This window comes from Neophocaena asiaeorientalis, unplaced genomic scaffold (genome assembly GCF_003031525.2).
Source record: "Neophocaena asiaeorientalis asiaeorientalis breed wild unplaced genomic scaffold, Neophocaena_asiaeorientalis_V1.1 scaffold635, whole genome shotgun sequence".
Taxonomy (NCBI): Eukaryota; Metazoa; Chordata; class Mammalia; order Artiodactyla; family Phocoenidae; genus Neophocaena; species Neophocaena asiaeorientalis.
Window position 1 is genome coordinate 1,146,698 of NW_020174929.1, and position 17,894 is coordinate 1,164,591.

Here is a 17,894-nt window from a genome sequence, read left to right on the forward strand (position 1 = left end):
TCTGGACAGCGCCTACACCCCTAGCATGGCAACCCACAGGCAGGAAGAATATCACAGTCACGGAGATCCTCCCTGAAAAATGAGGGGTCCAAACCATGCCTTGGGCTCCCAGCCCAGAGGACCTGCACCAGGAGGACAATCCTCTAGAATGTCTGACCTTGGAAAACAGTAGGGCTTAAATCTCGGAGAGCTGGAGGGCTACAAGAAACTGAGACTGTTAAAGAGCATGCACTAACTCACTTGCTCTAAGTCCCAGCACAGAGGCAGCAGCTTGAAAAGTACCTGGGTCATACATGAAAGAGATTCATTGATTAATTTTAGTATATGTACCCAAGGGGCAGGAATCTCTTGGAACTCTGAGTATTGGTCGGGGGGGCTGGCAGGGGCCAGGGCTTTTTTTGCTCACCTTCTACTGAGCTGGCCTGGCACTGGAAGGTGCCATTCTGACTCTCCCCATCTATCTTAATGGCACTGCTTGCCCCACCCAAGGTTCAAAACCAGACCCACCCCAGACAATTCTCCTCCATAGTGATGTACCAACACTCCACACTTGGCAGGTGTCCTTAGCTGGGACTGTCATCCCCCTAAAGAAGCTTCTGTCTCAAGGTCAATGCCACACACCAGAGCACCTGCAACAGTCACAGCCAGGCCTTACAGCCAACCACAGCAGAGGCCAGCCACACACACTAGCATGCCCACATCAGTCACAGCACAGCCACAACAGGAGGGCACACACAGCCCACACAAGGGACTCCTGGAGCACCTGGCTCTGGCAACCAGAGGGATCATGGTCTGGGTCCCACAGGTCACCTTCTACATAAAGCCACTCCTTCAAGACAAGGAGATATAGCTAATCAGCCTAATACATAGAAACAAACACAGAGAGTTAGACAAAAGAAGGAGACAAAGGAATATGTTCCAAATGAAGGAAGACAAAACATTAAAAAAAAAAGGACTCAAAAAATTGGAGATAAGCAGCTACCAGACAAAGAGTTCAATGTGATGGTCATAAATAGGTTCACCAAACTCAGGAGAAGAATGGTGGTGAGAACTTCAACAACGAGATATAAAATATTAAAAAGAACCAATCAGAGCTGAAGAATACAGTAACAAAAAATGGAAAATACACTAGAAGGAACTAACAGCAGGTTAGAAAATTCAGAAGAATGAATCACCAATCTGGAAGACAGGGTAGTGGAAATCACCCAATCAGAACGAAAAAAAAAAAAAAAATGAAGATATTTTAAGGGACCTCTGAGAGAATATCAAGCATATTAACATTCACATTATAGGAGTCCCAGAAAAAGAAAAGAAAGAGAAAGGGACAGAAAACCTGTTTGAAGAAATAATAGATGAAAATTTCCCTACGTAGGAAAGAAAACAGACATCCAAATTCAGGAAGCACAGAAAGTCCCAAACAAGATGAGCCCAAAGAAACCCATACCATGACACATTATGATTAAAATGTCAAAAATTAAAGATAAAAAGAGAATCTTAAAAGCAGCAAGAGGAAAACAACTAGTTACATATAGGGGAGCCCCCATAAGACTATCAGCTGACTTTTCAGTAGAAACTTTATAGGATGGAAGAGAGTGGCATGACATATTCAAAGGACAGAAAGGAGGAAACTTGCAATCATGAATATTCTATCTGGTAAGGTTAGTATTCAGAATTGAAGGAAAGATAAAGAATTTCCCAGACAATCAAAAACTGACCTTACAAGAAATGTTAAAGGGACTTCTTTAAACAGAAAAGAAAAGGCCATAACTAGAAATACAAAAATTGTGACAGAAAACACCTCACTGGTAAAAGCAAACATATGGTAAAGGTAGGGGATCAAAGAACTATATAGATAGTACGAATGTTAAAAGACAAAAGTAGTCAAATCATCTATATTTACAATAATTATTTATGTGATACACAAAATAAAAAGACGTAAAATACAACAAAAACAAAAAGTGGTGTGTGGATTTTTTTTTTTTAATTAAGAAACAACTTTAAAGATAAGCACTAAAATGTTTACTGTAGTTATCTCGGGGTATTGGGATTTTAAGAACAAGACTGGGCAAAGGAGGCTACTCTTTAATTAGTTTTAAGTCAGCATTGTGGGTAATTTTTGTTCATTTTTTTATTAAATAGAGAAAAGGAAAACACTTTAGGACAATCAGATATTCATGTAGTCCACATCATTATCTTTATAAGTGTGTTTTTGGTCAATATTTTTCTAAATAATCACACTGATTAATATTGCCTTTCATAAATGGTAGAGAAAAAAATGTGATGGTTAAACAAGAAAGTATAATTTGCAAATCTACAGGCTAGCTGACACTTAGAAGCACCTAAAACTAAAATTTGTAATAAGATTAGAAAAACAAACCACTACGAATACTTCCCACATTAACCACATTTTGAAGACCCATTCTGGTTTGATTTTAATTTCTCACTTCTTGCAGTAATAATTTTTAATTGAATTTTAGGGGTATGTCGATATGATGATACAGTGCCAGGTTTCCATGGAGCAAATATACCCCAAAGGTGTAACTCTAAAAGGCAGAGAATGTTGACATATTCTGGCTTCTGTGAATTTCATGTCTATGTCAGCCTGAATTGTGCAAAACTGAGCTCCAAAGCTAAAAGTTTTGTAAAAACATTTTTAAATGGTTTATTTATTTAATAGTCATATTGAAATCTGTGTCTCTTTGACTTTTCAAGTATCAGATACCTTTTTAAAAATCAGGCCCATTTAACTGATTTTTAAAACTCCAATATCTATTTTAAATGTAAGGATTTTAAACATGTATGCTTGTGCATACTACATATCTAGGGGAGAGAGAGAGAGGGAGAGGGAGAGAGAGAGAGAGAGGCAGAGAAACAGAGAGAAGAATAAATTCTTAAAACATAGCTCATCCAAAATTTTTCAGCTTCTTATTTTGCATTCCTACATCTTAAAACATCAAATTAAGTTTAAGATTTGAAATTTTTTAATAAAGAAAAATAATGTATACCCTAAGTTCTGCTCAATCAGTATTTTTTCTTATTAGGTTCTAAGAGAAATTCTGAAAAAAATTCTATAAATGTGTTAGGATGCACAGATTCCATAACCATAGAAAAATAAATCAAGAGATATTTTGAAAAAGAAAAATGGAAAGGGGAAGATTTTTTCTTCTCATGAAATGTCAGGAGGTTGTGTTTGTGTTAATGAGAAACATTATCTTACCAAAGAATGCTGGTATCCTCATTTCCATTTATATAGGAAATTGATTAATACTTAACTAATTGGCACATGCAAATGGGGATTAACTGAATTCACTTTTCTTCACAACTCAATGACTGTAATTTAGATCCTTACTTAAATTTAAATCTTTTATTATTTTTGAAGGTAATCATCTTCCTGTTGTTAGAAATAAAATATCAAAGCATCATGCTAATTATAGCTTATTTGTGTCTCACAAATTAGCTAATTAACATTACTGAAAAGTAAATGTACAGTGAGCAAAGTTTAAACTCCTGGATTGGAGTCAAGCCTTTTGCACAATATAGTGATGAGATATATATGCTATTGAATGCCATTGGGTCTTTGGAGCTAATAACTATAGTTAGATATTCAGTTTTACTTCAAAAGAATAGCTTATCCTGTTGTTTCAATGCAATTACATCTGTGAACTTTTTGCAATTAGCTCTCCTAGATAGATAAGAGACATGAGGAGGTGGGAAAACAGAAAGATGTGCATGGCTGGGAAAGCAATCTTTTAAATAAAATCTCAAAAGGTTTATGGCATGCATGATTTGCTTGGGGAAACTATAAAATCAGTGTATTCATGGCTTTGGATTAGCTGACTAGTATATTTCAAAACCTAAGATTCTGGCAATGACAATCCCTTAGGTTCAGGGCAAAAACCTTGTTTAGCAATTTATTTAGAGGGAAATAACTTAGAAGTGTAATACCTCCTGAGATGTCTAAACCCAATTCATTCAGATGCAAATTTAACATATGGCAGGATAGTCATGTAGATTGGGAACAGGACTTGCCCTTGGCCATTTACATATCAAATATTTATTGAGTAGCTACTGTATGTGTCAGGAACTGTACTACAATCTCTATACGTAAGAGTGAAAATGACTGGTGAGACTATCGTTACTGAGCAAAGGGCAGCTTCTGAGAAAAGAGAAAGCTTTATTTTTAGGTCAACAGGCAAGGAGACAGGAGGCAGAGCTCAAATCTGTCTTTCTGATCTGGGGTGCAGTCAAACTTTTATGAGTTGGGGGAGGATGGGGTGGTATTTGGAAGTGCTGGTAAATACAAGGCAAAGGACATAGAAAACCAGTTTAGGAGCATCACACGGCTTTACCATAATCCATCAGGAAGAACAAGGTGACAAAGTCCTGATATTTACTATCAGGACTATAAGCCAGGCTGTATCTGAAAGGCTCACTCTTCAAAGAAGATCCAGCCCTTCTAAAATTCTGAAGGGTGTTCCAGATTTCTGTTTATGGAAATATTATGGTCTCAAATATTATGGTCTCATCTAAATACTATGGAATCATTTAGGTTACTCCAACTTTGCATGATGTAGCCCTAAGGCTATATCTGAACTCTCATAATCCCTGAAGTTGCTTTCTCATAGTCCAAATGTCTTGATAGTCAGACATGGCCTCACTCTAGCTACAGAAACCCCAGACAAGATCTCACTCTAATGAAAGAAAACCTGAGACAAATTTGTTAAATGGGCAGTTTGCTTTGGGGGGGTCCTCATCTCTTACCATCCTTTTTTTCTCACTTTCAGTCTTTGCCCCTTCATAAGGTATCTTTTCAGCTGTCTCCAATAAATAGTGTCACTATCTTTCATCATTCACCTGTATAATGCACCAAACTCCTGATTTGCCCTTTCTCTCTCCCCTATAAAAATGTGTTAATCCACTGTCAATCCCCTCACAGCCTTTCTAAAGAGTCTAATAAACTAATCTGTGTTCAAGCTGATAATGGCTTAAATGAGAGAGGGTATCAGTATAGGCATTCTGGAGAAAACTGACCTAACCAAATGTTGAGGGCAAATGCTGGGAACAGCAGTTCCTTGAGTGGAAAGCAAACCCTCTACACTCTTAAAATTAGACCAAATGGAGGATTGCTTCACCGTGCTCACCGTGCTTTACAATGAACTTCAGGCCTCGAAGGCTGGCTTCCTAAATGATGCAATGCTTGTCCTAAGAAAGAAGGTTTGCCTCAAATAAAGAGAAGGGCTTTAAATCATCATTTGAATACAGAGAAAAAAAAAAATTTACTGGAAAGGGAGGAAAACCTTTCATCCTTGACCCAGTGTCCCACAGAGTGGAAAACATTTACTTTGAGATTCCATACACAGGTCAATGTACCACAGAAGCCAAGAGCGGTTTTTAAAAACAATAACATTAACCATAAGCCACCCAAGAATCAGAGACACTTTTTTACAGACCCGTTTCTTCCTTCACATGCTCATTTTCAAAGCCACACGGGTTGGAGGAAAATTGTGCATCCTGCGAAAGTGGTTTTCGGTGTGTACGTGAATGCGTTTTAGTCCTGACATATTTTCCTATTGGTAAGGATAAAAAAAAAAAAAAAAAAAAGTCAAGGGAAAGAAAAGTTTAACTACTGCAAATTTCAATGTATAAAGAAAATTTCCCAGTAGTCTCAAAACTTTGCGTAGAATGTTTAAAGAACAAGCTTTGTTTTGGCTATTTGTATTGTAAATGCCATTACCTAACAAAATAGTGTTTTGTTCAAAAAGGACATAAAATAGCCTTACTACAAAATATCCCTAAAAGATTGATTACATGCCCTCCCTTTAACACCTGACTGCTTCTTATCCAATGCATAGGGTTCATTTCTTTCAAACTTTGACTGCAAGAAGACGTCCCTGGCCGCCACGGGTCATTCACTCTTGTTACACTACACCAATATCACAGCCTTATCCTCTAGGTGGTCAATTCATTACATCTCCCCAGGTCAACTTCTCTTCAACCTTTTCCTTCTCTTGTAGATTTTAATATAGTAACATGAAAAAATATGATTGAATGAGCAATGTATGAGTAAAAGAATGGATAACTGAACCAAGTTCATTTACTTCCATAAATTCAGATAAATAGTTGTTTAGATAAATGTTATCCTTTGATTAAGAACCACCTGATATGAAAATAGTAATAAAACGTAAGCAGAGTGAATGACAGAGTCAGTTTTTAATCAAATAACTTTTTCCTCTAGGTACATATTAGGCTATTTGGAAAGTTTTCTCAGACCAGTAAAGTATCATTTGGTATATTTAAGTAGTCATTTGCTACATTATACCCTATTTTTGTGAAAAATTCGTGTAACTCTTGACTCTTTTATAACCACAGAGCAGTTAAATCTCTGGAGAGTTAAAAACTGCATTTTAGAACCATGGCAATAATCAGCAGGAGCTGCTTTTCCAAGTTTGTAGATTCATAAGAGAAAAGGATTATCTTTTGTAAAAATATTAATAATGCCAAATGAACTTGTGTAGTTGGTACACTCAGTGAAGCTTCCCTAGCCATTCTCATTCTAATAAAATGTTATTTTTGAAAGAGATGATATCAATAATACCCTAATATTTTAAGAACATAAACTGCACTTAATAATTTTGAGAGTATTTTTAGTACTATCCTCTTCAAAAACATTATCTCATTTAATTCCCACAATAAATCGAATATGAAGGTATCATAATTATCCCTAGCTTACACTTGGGGAAACTAGAGGAAAAGTAACTGACCCAGGCTAAATGAAATTAGAGCTGAAATTTCAGCCCAGTTATGTCCAACTTCTGAGCTCAAGTAACCATTATAGTACAGTCTCCTTCATCACGTATAACCACAAAAATGTTAGCTCCACAGGGCAGATTTACTTATCTGTTTGGTGCACTGATATATCAGAGGGTTTAGTTCAATGCCTATCTCACAGAGTGGGTACTCAATACAGATTTGTTGAATTGAAGTAAATAATGAGGATTATCTTATATCAGCACTATGCCACGCCTCTCAAATCAGTTCTTGACTCCATAAAGTTAGAAGGAAGATATTAACCTGAAACAAAAGAATAGTTAAGATGTATAAAGTTGGTTATCAGAATTCCTCACAGCAGTCACATGTTTTGATAGATGCCTCATCGTCTGCATAAAGTGAAACTTTCTGGAACCTTGATGGTAGGTTGTATACCTTATGATCTCTCTTCAGTATTTATGATAAAAGAAAGACTAAGGTTCTTTTTGCTCCCGTTAAACACATAACTCTTAGGGTAGGCTTAAAATACGTTATGCATACAATTAAGTAATCTATTAACCACAAAACAGTAAAATATGTAAAAAATTGCTAAATACAGAAGAAATTTAATACACTGAACCAGAAAATTCATGTACACATTCAGACTCCTTGAGCCAAAAAAAATCTGCTTCGTCACATTTCTCAAAACAGTTTTGGTGCTATGTATTATGCCATGCATATTATCTCTGCTGTATTTTGATTATTTCATAAAATCAAAACATATAAACAAAGAGTGCACACATGGAATAAAAGGGCTATAAGGGACCAACAGGCTAAATGGCTTTCAATTTCGTAGGTTATATTCAATCTGCTATTGTTTGTGCAAACATACCTCGTTCTTTCTTGTCTCAGAATTTTTCTCATGCTATTCCTTTACTTAGATTACTCTCTCTTTTCTTCAGGTAGATATCAAACAGAAATTGTGCTCAGCTAGCTCAAACCTCATTTCTGTGAGGAATTCCCCAAGAAAAATATTGAATTTAAAGTTTGGAGGCGGGCTTCCCTGGTGGCGCAGTGGTTGGGAGTCCGCCTGCCGATGCAGGGGACGCGGGGTTGTGCCCCGGTCCGGGAGGATCCCGCATGCCGCGGAGCGGCTGGGCCCGTGAGCCATGGCCGCTGAGCCTGCGCGTCCGGAGCCTGTGCTCCGCAGGGGGAGAGGCCACAACAGTGAGAGGCCCGCGTATGGCAAAAAACTAAAAAAAAAAAAAAAGAAAAAAAAATTAAAGTTTGGAGGCAATCTAAGAAATGAAATAACCCACGTCCTCAGCTTGAATTTGTGTATAAATTTATTACTAATTGGTATTGCAATCTAGTCTTGTACATCACAAGGGAGAAAAGTTTAAGATTCTAATCCTGGCAGATAGACTCCAAAACCTAAGTATTTATCTCCAAGCTAGATATAGATAGATAGATAGATAAATGATTAGTAGATGATCGATAGACACATACATAAATATAGATAGATAAATAGATAGATAGGTAGATAGATAGATAGCTATGTAAATACATAATCACATATGCATGATTAAAGGCATTTAAAGTAACAGAGGTGCACAAAGAGCCTTCCTGGCCAGAGTTTATCTATGAAAGATTCATCCAAAATGTTTATTTCAGCAAGGTCTTGAAGAATATGTGAGATTTGAATGGGCAGAAAGCAGAAGAAAAGGCTTTTTAGACAGCTGGAAAATCATGTGAAAAGATTCAGAAGGGGAAAGCAGATATAATTGGATAAGTATTGGTAGGACATAGATTACTCCTAGACGAAAAATAAAATTAGGGTCATAAAGTGCTATTGATGAAAGAACTCCAGTGCCAAATAAGTGACTTAGTACTTTTTGAGATAAGCTTTGAGAGACATTAGATTCTTAATTATGGGAACAGTATGATGAAAGAGATATTCATTTGTCAGCAGTATTCACTTCTCATCTTTCCTCTCCATCTAAATCATACTTTTTTTCAACGTAAAAACAAGACGACTTGGAGGTTATTTGCTGGAATTATTTTGAAGGCAAAAATTTCCAAGAAACCAACTCCAACCAATAAAAATCTGAATTTAATTAAATGAGGAAAAATCAAAACTCGAGTAAAACAAAAATAGATGTTACAACTGGCACACAGTAATATAGAAAAGCTCATTAATGAAAAGCCACATTTTTTTTCAGGCAATAAAACTTAGCCAATACTTATGTGGTGGGAAATCTCAACCGACTTCCACTTCACCAGTATTATGGGATAGTTTTAATTATCGAGACTCCAGAGACTTCTCTCATGTAAGAAAAATATTACTTAGAGATATAGGATATCAACTTTCACCTTATATCTTATAATACATAGAAGTTATTTTCATGGTTTTTCACCATGGCAGAAAATCCTTTCAAACAAATTACTCTCCAGTTTAGAATATTTTTCTGTATATCAGTGGCCAACTCAATAATTCTGGATGCTTTGAGAAGTAAAGCACAGGACATTTTTTCATCTTTGAGTTGGCATGTTTCCTCTTCTACACCATAATATTGCACTTAGTATCAGTTGGGTAAGCCGGAGCTGGCTGTCCTTCTGCCCTCTGCAAACCACATCCATGAGAGTATTTATTTTATTTGGGAGGCCAAGTTCAAGTAAATGGTTCTCAGATCAGGGTCAAAGGCATTAGCAGGTTGGCAAAATTGATTGTGGTAAAACAGAAATGCTCTTTGTAAAATAACATAAAAGCAAAAAATGGCTAATTACTTTGTGTTTTGGTTTAAAAATAATTTTCTATTAGATACCAGTTCCTCACTAAATATCAATAGCACATTGTAACTAAATTCACCAAATCAAATATTATTTGAATCCTTTGATTGCTTTCCCACATTCTATTTCTTTACAAAGTCAATAAACATTGATCTATTACATAGTCTCAGAATTTAAAATTATGTATTCTAAATGTCTTTATAGATATGAGGATGATTTTTGTTATCAACCAAAATTGAGATGGAATTATTCCTAGAGAGAATACTTCTGTTCTACCAAGTAGTAAAATATTAAAATCTAGTCATAGTTGGCATGCAAGTCCACACTAGCTTGTATAAGTAGAAAACTTAGTAACTGAAATACCAAAATGGCATTGTGAAAAGACAGTTTTACATTAAATCTTAAGGAACTGTACCTTATCTTATAGGATATAATTATTTCACAACATGATAAACCTAGCACATACTCAATAAATACTTATTCATAGATATATTGTTTGATAATGTGCAAAGAGAAAACAAAGTCAGTAATCAAAGTCAGATTGATATTATTTATTTTCAGGAATACTTATATTTATTACACGAATATGAATAGAAATAGAATCTCATTATCCATGTAAAATGGATAGGCTATAAGTTCAGGCCAAATTAGAAATAAAAATATTACAAGTAAGTAAACAATTTTGGCCTATAATCATTTGAACAACTGGGGTTTTTTCCTGACCCTGGTGGAAATTTATAGTTACCAATCAAAGATTATTGTAGAACATATTCTAAAAATAGACTTCCCAACTTAATAATCTAGAAATAGAAGTCTTCTTCACTTTCTTCTGACAAAAGTGATGACACACATATTCTTATTTCACTTTCAATTTAGCTACACATTTTATTTTAAAGACCAACAAGTCTCAGACTTCCCTGGTGGCACAGTGGTTAAGAATTCGCTTGTCAATGCAGGGGACATGGGTTCGAGCCCACATACTGTGGAGCAACTAAGCCCATGTGCTACAAATACTGAGCCCACGTGCCACAACGACTGAAGCCTGTGCGCCTAGAGCCCGTGTTCTACAACAAAGAAGTCACCACGATGAGAAGCCTGGCACCACAGCAAAGAGTAGCCCCCCCCCCCCCCCCCCACCGCTCACCACAACTAGAGAAACCTGTGCACGGCAATGAAGACCAATGCAGCCAAAAATAAATAAATACATAAATAAATTTATTTAAAAAAAATAAAGACCAATAAGTCTCTCTAATGTTCCTTGGGAGAATCATTAAATAAATAAGTCTCGGGTGCAGCAGCTAAATCACATTGCCTACATTAGAGTTCCCTATTTGAGAAGCAGTTCATTTGCAAATCAATATCTGCAATTCAGAGCATCTGTCCATGAGATTTTCCATATGAGGCTCTGTTTGCTTTCTGTGTGCATGATGTCTCAACACAAGCTTCTACTATGGCCAATCCCTTGGAATTTTTGTGGTACCTCAGTTTTAGCTGCCTCCATTGATTACAAGTACCATACAAACTTCATAGAAATATGCACACGAATCTTCCATTACATGCCCTTGAAGAAACTCTGGGAAAATTCTAGTGGAAACCATTTCTTTAGCATCTTCAATCAAAACCAATTGAAATAACAGTATGTTGAAAGCTATAAAAGGATATTATTTTTACAAAAAGACTTCTAAACCGAGCAATTATTGACAAGGAAATAGAAACATAGTTTGTAGTTTTTAAGAACTACCTAATACATTTAAAAATAAATAAGGTGGCACTGCAGGGAGCACGGGTTTGATCCCTGGTTGGGGAAGATCTCGCATGCCATGTACCGCAGCCAAAAACAAAAAAAACAAAAAAAAGTAGAGACAAAATGATGAAGCAAATATTGAGGAATCTGGCTGAAAGGTATCTGGGAATTCTTTGTACTATTCTTACAATTCTTCTGTAAGTCTGAAATCATGTTTATAAAGATTTTAAAAATACACAAAATACTATATGGATAAATATATACATAGAGAGAGAGATGTGGGAAACACCAGATATCTAAATTTGATCCCTAACATCCCTAATATTGTTCCTCTAAAAAATAAAAATCCAGGGCTTCCCTGGTGGCGCAGTGGTTGAGAGTCCGCCTGCCGATGCAGAGGACACGGGTTGGTGCCCCGGCCCGAGAAGGTCCCACCTGTCGCCGAGCGGCTGGGCCCGTGAGCCATGGCCGCTGAGCCTGCACATCCAGAGCCTGTGCTCCTCAACGGGAGAGGCCACAACAGTGAGAGGCCCACATACCGCAAAAAATAAATAAATAAATAACTGCTAATATTATTAAGTTAAAGAAATAAATAAAAATAAATAAATAAAGGGACAAGGTTTTCCAGAGGATGGGGGTTTATAAAATATTTCACCTGACAGGAAAGGTTGAATTGGATAAAGAGAGTAGGGGGGAAAAATTTTAAATTTGCCAACTAGGGCAGCATTAGCAACTTCAAAAAGGGACATCAATAAAGACTTTTTAAAGGTAAAAATCATCAGATCTTTCCTCCTGTGTCTACCAGTGAATTTGCCTACTAAGGAAACATTAGAAATTTGCAAGACAATATAAGTAAAAAATGTTCGGTGTTAGAATCAAAAGATCTTCCCCTTGTATTCCTCTTGGAACCATCAGATACCCAGTTATTAAACCCAGGTCCTCAGAATTCACCCTAGACTCTTTCTCTCTCTAATTCCCTACATTCATAAATTGCCAAGTTATTTTAAGTATCTTGATTCTATCTGTCCTATCCCACATCCTTAAAGAATTCTCTCTGCCATCGCCTACATCATCAATATTTTTCACTTACCTTCTTCTCCTTCTCTTCACTGCACCTCCTTATTTCTCTAAACTTAGATCTTCAATATTTTTTTAATTTTAAATAAGCTCATGTCACTCAGATGTTTAGCATTCCTCAGAAGTCCATATTCTACAGGAGAAGGTCTAATTTCTTTGCACTGGTGTCCAGTCTGTCCCCTTGCCTAAGTCAATCTCATCCTCCATTGCTTTTCCATAGGCACCTTCTAAACACATTGAGCTTATGATGGTTTCCCAAAGACATCATGTTTTTGTGTCTTGGATAAAAGAATTTTTCTGTCTTTCCTTTCTTATTGCCTTACAAATCCTTACTAATAAATATGCAGCTCAACTGTCACCTTCTCTTTGAAGCCTCCTGACCCCACCTCATGCCAAACTTCTTGCTCTCTCTTCTGACACATATCACTTTGTAATGACCTGTCATGTGTTCTCCCTCTCACCAGACCCTGAGTACCTCAAGAGCAGGAATTATTTCTTATGCAATTTTGTATGTGAATGTACAATGCCTGCAATAGTTGCCTGTTAAATAGGGTTCTAGACATGAGGGAGTGAAATCAATGTTGTCTTAGGTCCAGTTGCTTTGAAGCAGAGCCTGGAATTAGATTTCTATGCAAGAGATTGATAGGGGAAGTGCTCTTAGGAGAAACCCATAGGGCAGCGAGGAGACAGGACATGGCCAAGAAAGAAGCTAAGCAAAGATGTGGTTTTAGTTGAGTCCTCAGCCTATCAGGAGCACTGGAGTATTAATGGCATACCCGAGTGTGTCCCACTGAACCAAAGCGGCCAGGCTTTTGGACCCTGTGTTAGTCACTGGGTGCACTCTGCCAAGGGTTGGGGGGCAGTGCTGGTGGGAAGTAAAACCCCCCTCACCAGCTCCACACCAGCAGCTAATGTCAGCCCAGGGAGGACAATTCCCTGTGAAGGGAAATAACTGTGAGCCTCTAGTAGCCAACGCTCACTGCAGCTGAATTGTGGGTGCTTGCACTTGGGAGGAATCTGGGTAAAACACCACCAGCTTTTACAAACAATTCGTACATCAGCACAATCTCTTTTTTCAAAAGTAAGTTATCTAGAGATACTTCTCAATTTCATATCTGATTTCTCTCCTATTCCAGTGAATTCATAGCTCCACACTTTGAGGGATTGGCTTCTTCACCTGACATATTTGTGTGTGCTTTTTTTTACCTGAAATATATATAACTATTAACTGTGCAAAGCCACACCAAGGACTTCAGTGAGCTGTAGTACAGTTATATTGTAATACTGGTGCAGTAGTTCTTCCCAAGGAAATTTCTAAACAGATTGAACAAGAGTAGAGTCCTGTAGAAAATTGTTTCAACATCTAGCACTAACTACACATAAATATAATGGGAAGTCACACCAAGTCCCCAGCAAATACTAAAAATATTTCTTTGGAACATTTGTTCTTTACACTTGCCATAAATTACCCTGTTTTCTACTGGGGTGGGGGAACCCTATGTGTTATATCTGATATTTGGTCCTCATTAACTTCCCCATACATGGGAGTCAATAAATGGTTGCTCATAGAACGTGCTAAAGGCCTTATAAGACTAAGTCTGTGTGAGGCTTTATAATCTTTCCTGGACACATGGAACTAAATAAATGGTGTATAATCATATTCTAGGCATTTATCTCAGGATAGAAGCACTTTAAAGGTTTGCAGCCCATGAAAACAGTATATGAATAGACATTTATTAGTATCCATGCAACATTTATACATACCTGCCCGCACAGAGATAGACAAACAAAACAAATGGAAATGATCTTTCTACAATATTTCAGTATCCTTTCAGAATTAGCGCATTATAGTAAACAACTATTCCAAATATTTTTGTTTAAATGAACAGTATGGGGTGTCAGAGTAAGCTCCCAAAGCAAATTGTTCTTCTATGTTATAAACAGAGAAATTAAAAACAAGGCAGAAAACTCCTGCTAATACACATGCCAATTTTACTCACCAGCAATGCAAAGATGTGTGTAGCAATAAGAAGCTGCCAGCCTTTTAAAATTTGATTTTCCCATTTTGTATTTATTTTATTGGATTCTGACCACATGTTCCTATTAAGATCATCACATATTAATAGCAGAGAATTCTACTTGCTTAAAGCTAATTTGGAGAAGTGTTTGCAAAAGTACAACGGCATCGTATGGCACTTTAGCAATGGGTATGAAAAGGTACCCAACAAACGTCAATGGCAGTCATGTGTAGCTGAGGGCAGAGAAGAGTGGATATTAATTCAGGAAAATCTTGGCCCTACTCCAAGGATTTTTACAATCCCCAGACTATTTTTAAGAAGTTCTCAAAATCGAATCACACATTTAAAATGGAAAAAACAACTAACTGCATCCAATTCAGGTATGAAACTAAAGATAAGGAAATTCAACAGCCCTTGGCTGTGTGGTTTGAGCAGATAAAAATGGAAACTGTCCAAACCCTCTGACTGTAGAAAAGTCTCAACATTTGCATTTTGTTTCATTTTATTCTTCAGGCAGTATATTAACGGACAGGGGATTACTATCATAATTTTCATTAACATTGAATGCTCTAGAATCCAGTTGAACACATAATGTAGTATTGAAATCTTGATTTCTAATTTTTAGCAGTTGAGAAAGCAAGTGATTATATCCAGTAGAAAAGAAGTAATTTAGTAATAAGAACCAAAATCAGGGCACTTCTACCCAGAGGAAATGAGGAGATGGGTGAAACAATAAAATTAGCTGGATAATTCAGACAAATAAGTTTTAATTCATTGATATTGAGACAAATACAATAGTGGAGTGGGTAGAGCTTAGAAAAGGGTTATTTGGATAAATTAAGTTTCAGACAAATGGTGACTTGATACTTCAAGTTCTGGAATTTTCACATTAATCATTTTATGAACACATTTTTAAAACATGTTAAAATATTCCTTATTGTCATATTTAAAGAAATGGAGCATACTGATTTTCCTTAATGAGTTAGGATTATTTTATGTATGATATTTTCATATATTAAGAAAACTTAAATTTGTCCCTAGACTGGACAAATACTATTGCAGCATTTAAATTTGACAAAGAAACACGCTCAGAATTATTGAAGTAAGTATGATTTTTCTTTTTTGCTGCGTGTCCCCAGAGCTCAATATTTTTCTGGTCAGTGCTTCTTCCTTCTTTCACACCTGGCCAGCTTTGTCATCCTTTGATGTTTTTCACCTATCATTGCTTCTAATCTCTGCTGTCATTTCTCTTGTCTGTCAATTTCTTCCCTTCTTCTACCACATTATTTTTTTTCTTTCTTATTTTCCTTTGTATTACCTAAAAGTTCTCATATGTCTTCACTTTAATTTGATAAAAACTGATTTTGAAAGCTAGCACTGTGTATGTGAGTGCTGGTAATTTTTTCTCCTGTAACTTTTCCATTGCTAACTTTTTTGGCAATTTTTGTCAACATTCATGCTCAGTAGCCTTATTTTCAAATTATTTATGGTTTTTGATTATTTAAGACAGTTGAGAGTGCCAAACACCTGAGGGGCTCTGTTTACAGTGACTAATTTCTTATTCTTTTTATAACACTGTAAATGTGTGCTTTCCTCCAAGGGCTTTGAAGTATTTCCCAACCTTTTTCCCTAGATAATTGTTTCCTCTTTTGTTTTTTTTGTAAATGTTTCCATAATAGTGATGTTTCATATCAAAATATAAAAATACTTATGGAAAGTTCCTTTCCTTTAATTATATTGCTTGTATCAGAAGAAAGTTATTCCTAAAAGACTGTGGGGGGATATAAATAAGTCAGAAATATCATTTAAGTTAACTCGAATCTATTACATATCAGTCACATTCTCAGATCTAAACTACATGTAGTTTAAAAGCAGGGAAATGATCCAAAGCCATGTTAGAGATTTTAAGAAATGCCAAAATAAGATCATTTTCTTAGAGGTAGTTTTTGTTTTAAAGAAATTACGTTTCATTGATTGATGTTGGCTGATGAATTTATTGGTTGAACTTTCAGAACGCTGTTAAAGACAGTCTTTGCATTAAAAGAAAATTTAGCCCTACACTTACATTATCGAGACAAAAATAGCATTCTTACTTAGGAACTGTTAAGATAAATGAGGTATATTAAAAACTTTAAGAGTTTATTTGAGCAAAAATCAACTGGAATCGGGCAGTGCCAAACCGGAAGTGGTTAGGCGTATTCTGACAAAAGGAGCCTGGGGAAAAGACTTATAGACAAAGTGCAGAGGAAAGAAAGGAAATTGTTGGATTGGCTATAGCGTAAAGCCTAGCTGACTGTTTGTGACTGGTTGTCCTTAGCGTTTTGATTTCGGAACAGTGAAGCCTTTACAGGCTTAGATTTTGGTTTGCTTACGTAGGATGCCTGGGCATTAGAGCTCCCTCAGCCTAATGGTCTCCTTGTTTAATTAATTTAACAACACAAAGTATGTTGATGGGTTGTGTTACTTTGATAGCTTTTGCCATAAAATCCAATCCTATTAGCTCATTTAAAAGTCCCTTGGAAGCTAGTTTCTGTTTACCTGTCTGGGCTGACATCTGTCTCTATGCCCCAGCCTCACTGAATCACTGAGTCATATCACCTGAGTCATATCACCCTCACATACTTATTGTCACTTGATATCTCTCCTAACTCCCATTCTCTGTGGCTCACTTTGGTTCCTCACTTTGCTTTAGAAGTTGTTTCTCTAAGAAACCTTTCAGATGCCCCTACCCAAGTTCAGCCCAGAATACACAGCATCACCAGCCTTAGAACAGCATTACCACCTTGGCTTTCTGTGCAGTTTCTTCATTTCATAGCCAGCACAACAAATGAAAATTAAGACCTCTCCTGAAATGTACACTGATGACAATTTATTTAGAATTAGATTTGGTTTCCTTAAAGAAAAAGCCAGGCTAATATTTATATTAAATTTTACCTATTTTATTATAAAACTTAATGAAAAAAGAAGTGGAAGGTATAATTCTAAGCACAGGGGAGAAGCTAACATTTATCAGTGAGGATCTTGCAAGAATAGGGTATTAGAATAAAAGGAGGACAGGGATGTCAGGTGGAGAAAGATGAGAAAGATACATGGGAAATATCACTAGTAAGGCAGTTTTTACCACGTTCTGACTAAATGTAGTGGGAATACATTCCATTTGCAACTGAATCATTTATATGTTAATAAGGTATCTACAGCAGTGATGTGGAATTAATCATATGTTTTCTATTTAACCCAAAGACACTATGGGATATGTAAATATGCAAATGTAATATTAATTGAAGCAAAATAATATGACCCCATAAAAGTGGTCAGCCAGAAGTTAATGTTTATATATCCTAAAACTCCATTGTTTGGAAATAAAATAGCTATGACGGAAAAGGCAGAGACTTGATTCTACCACATGTTTATGAATTCAAATCCGAGATTATCTGAAGAAATACCATGAAAAATACAATAGTGTCAAAAATAAATCAGAAAGTTAGAGTTTATAAAAAAGAAGAATGAATGTGGATTGT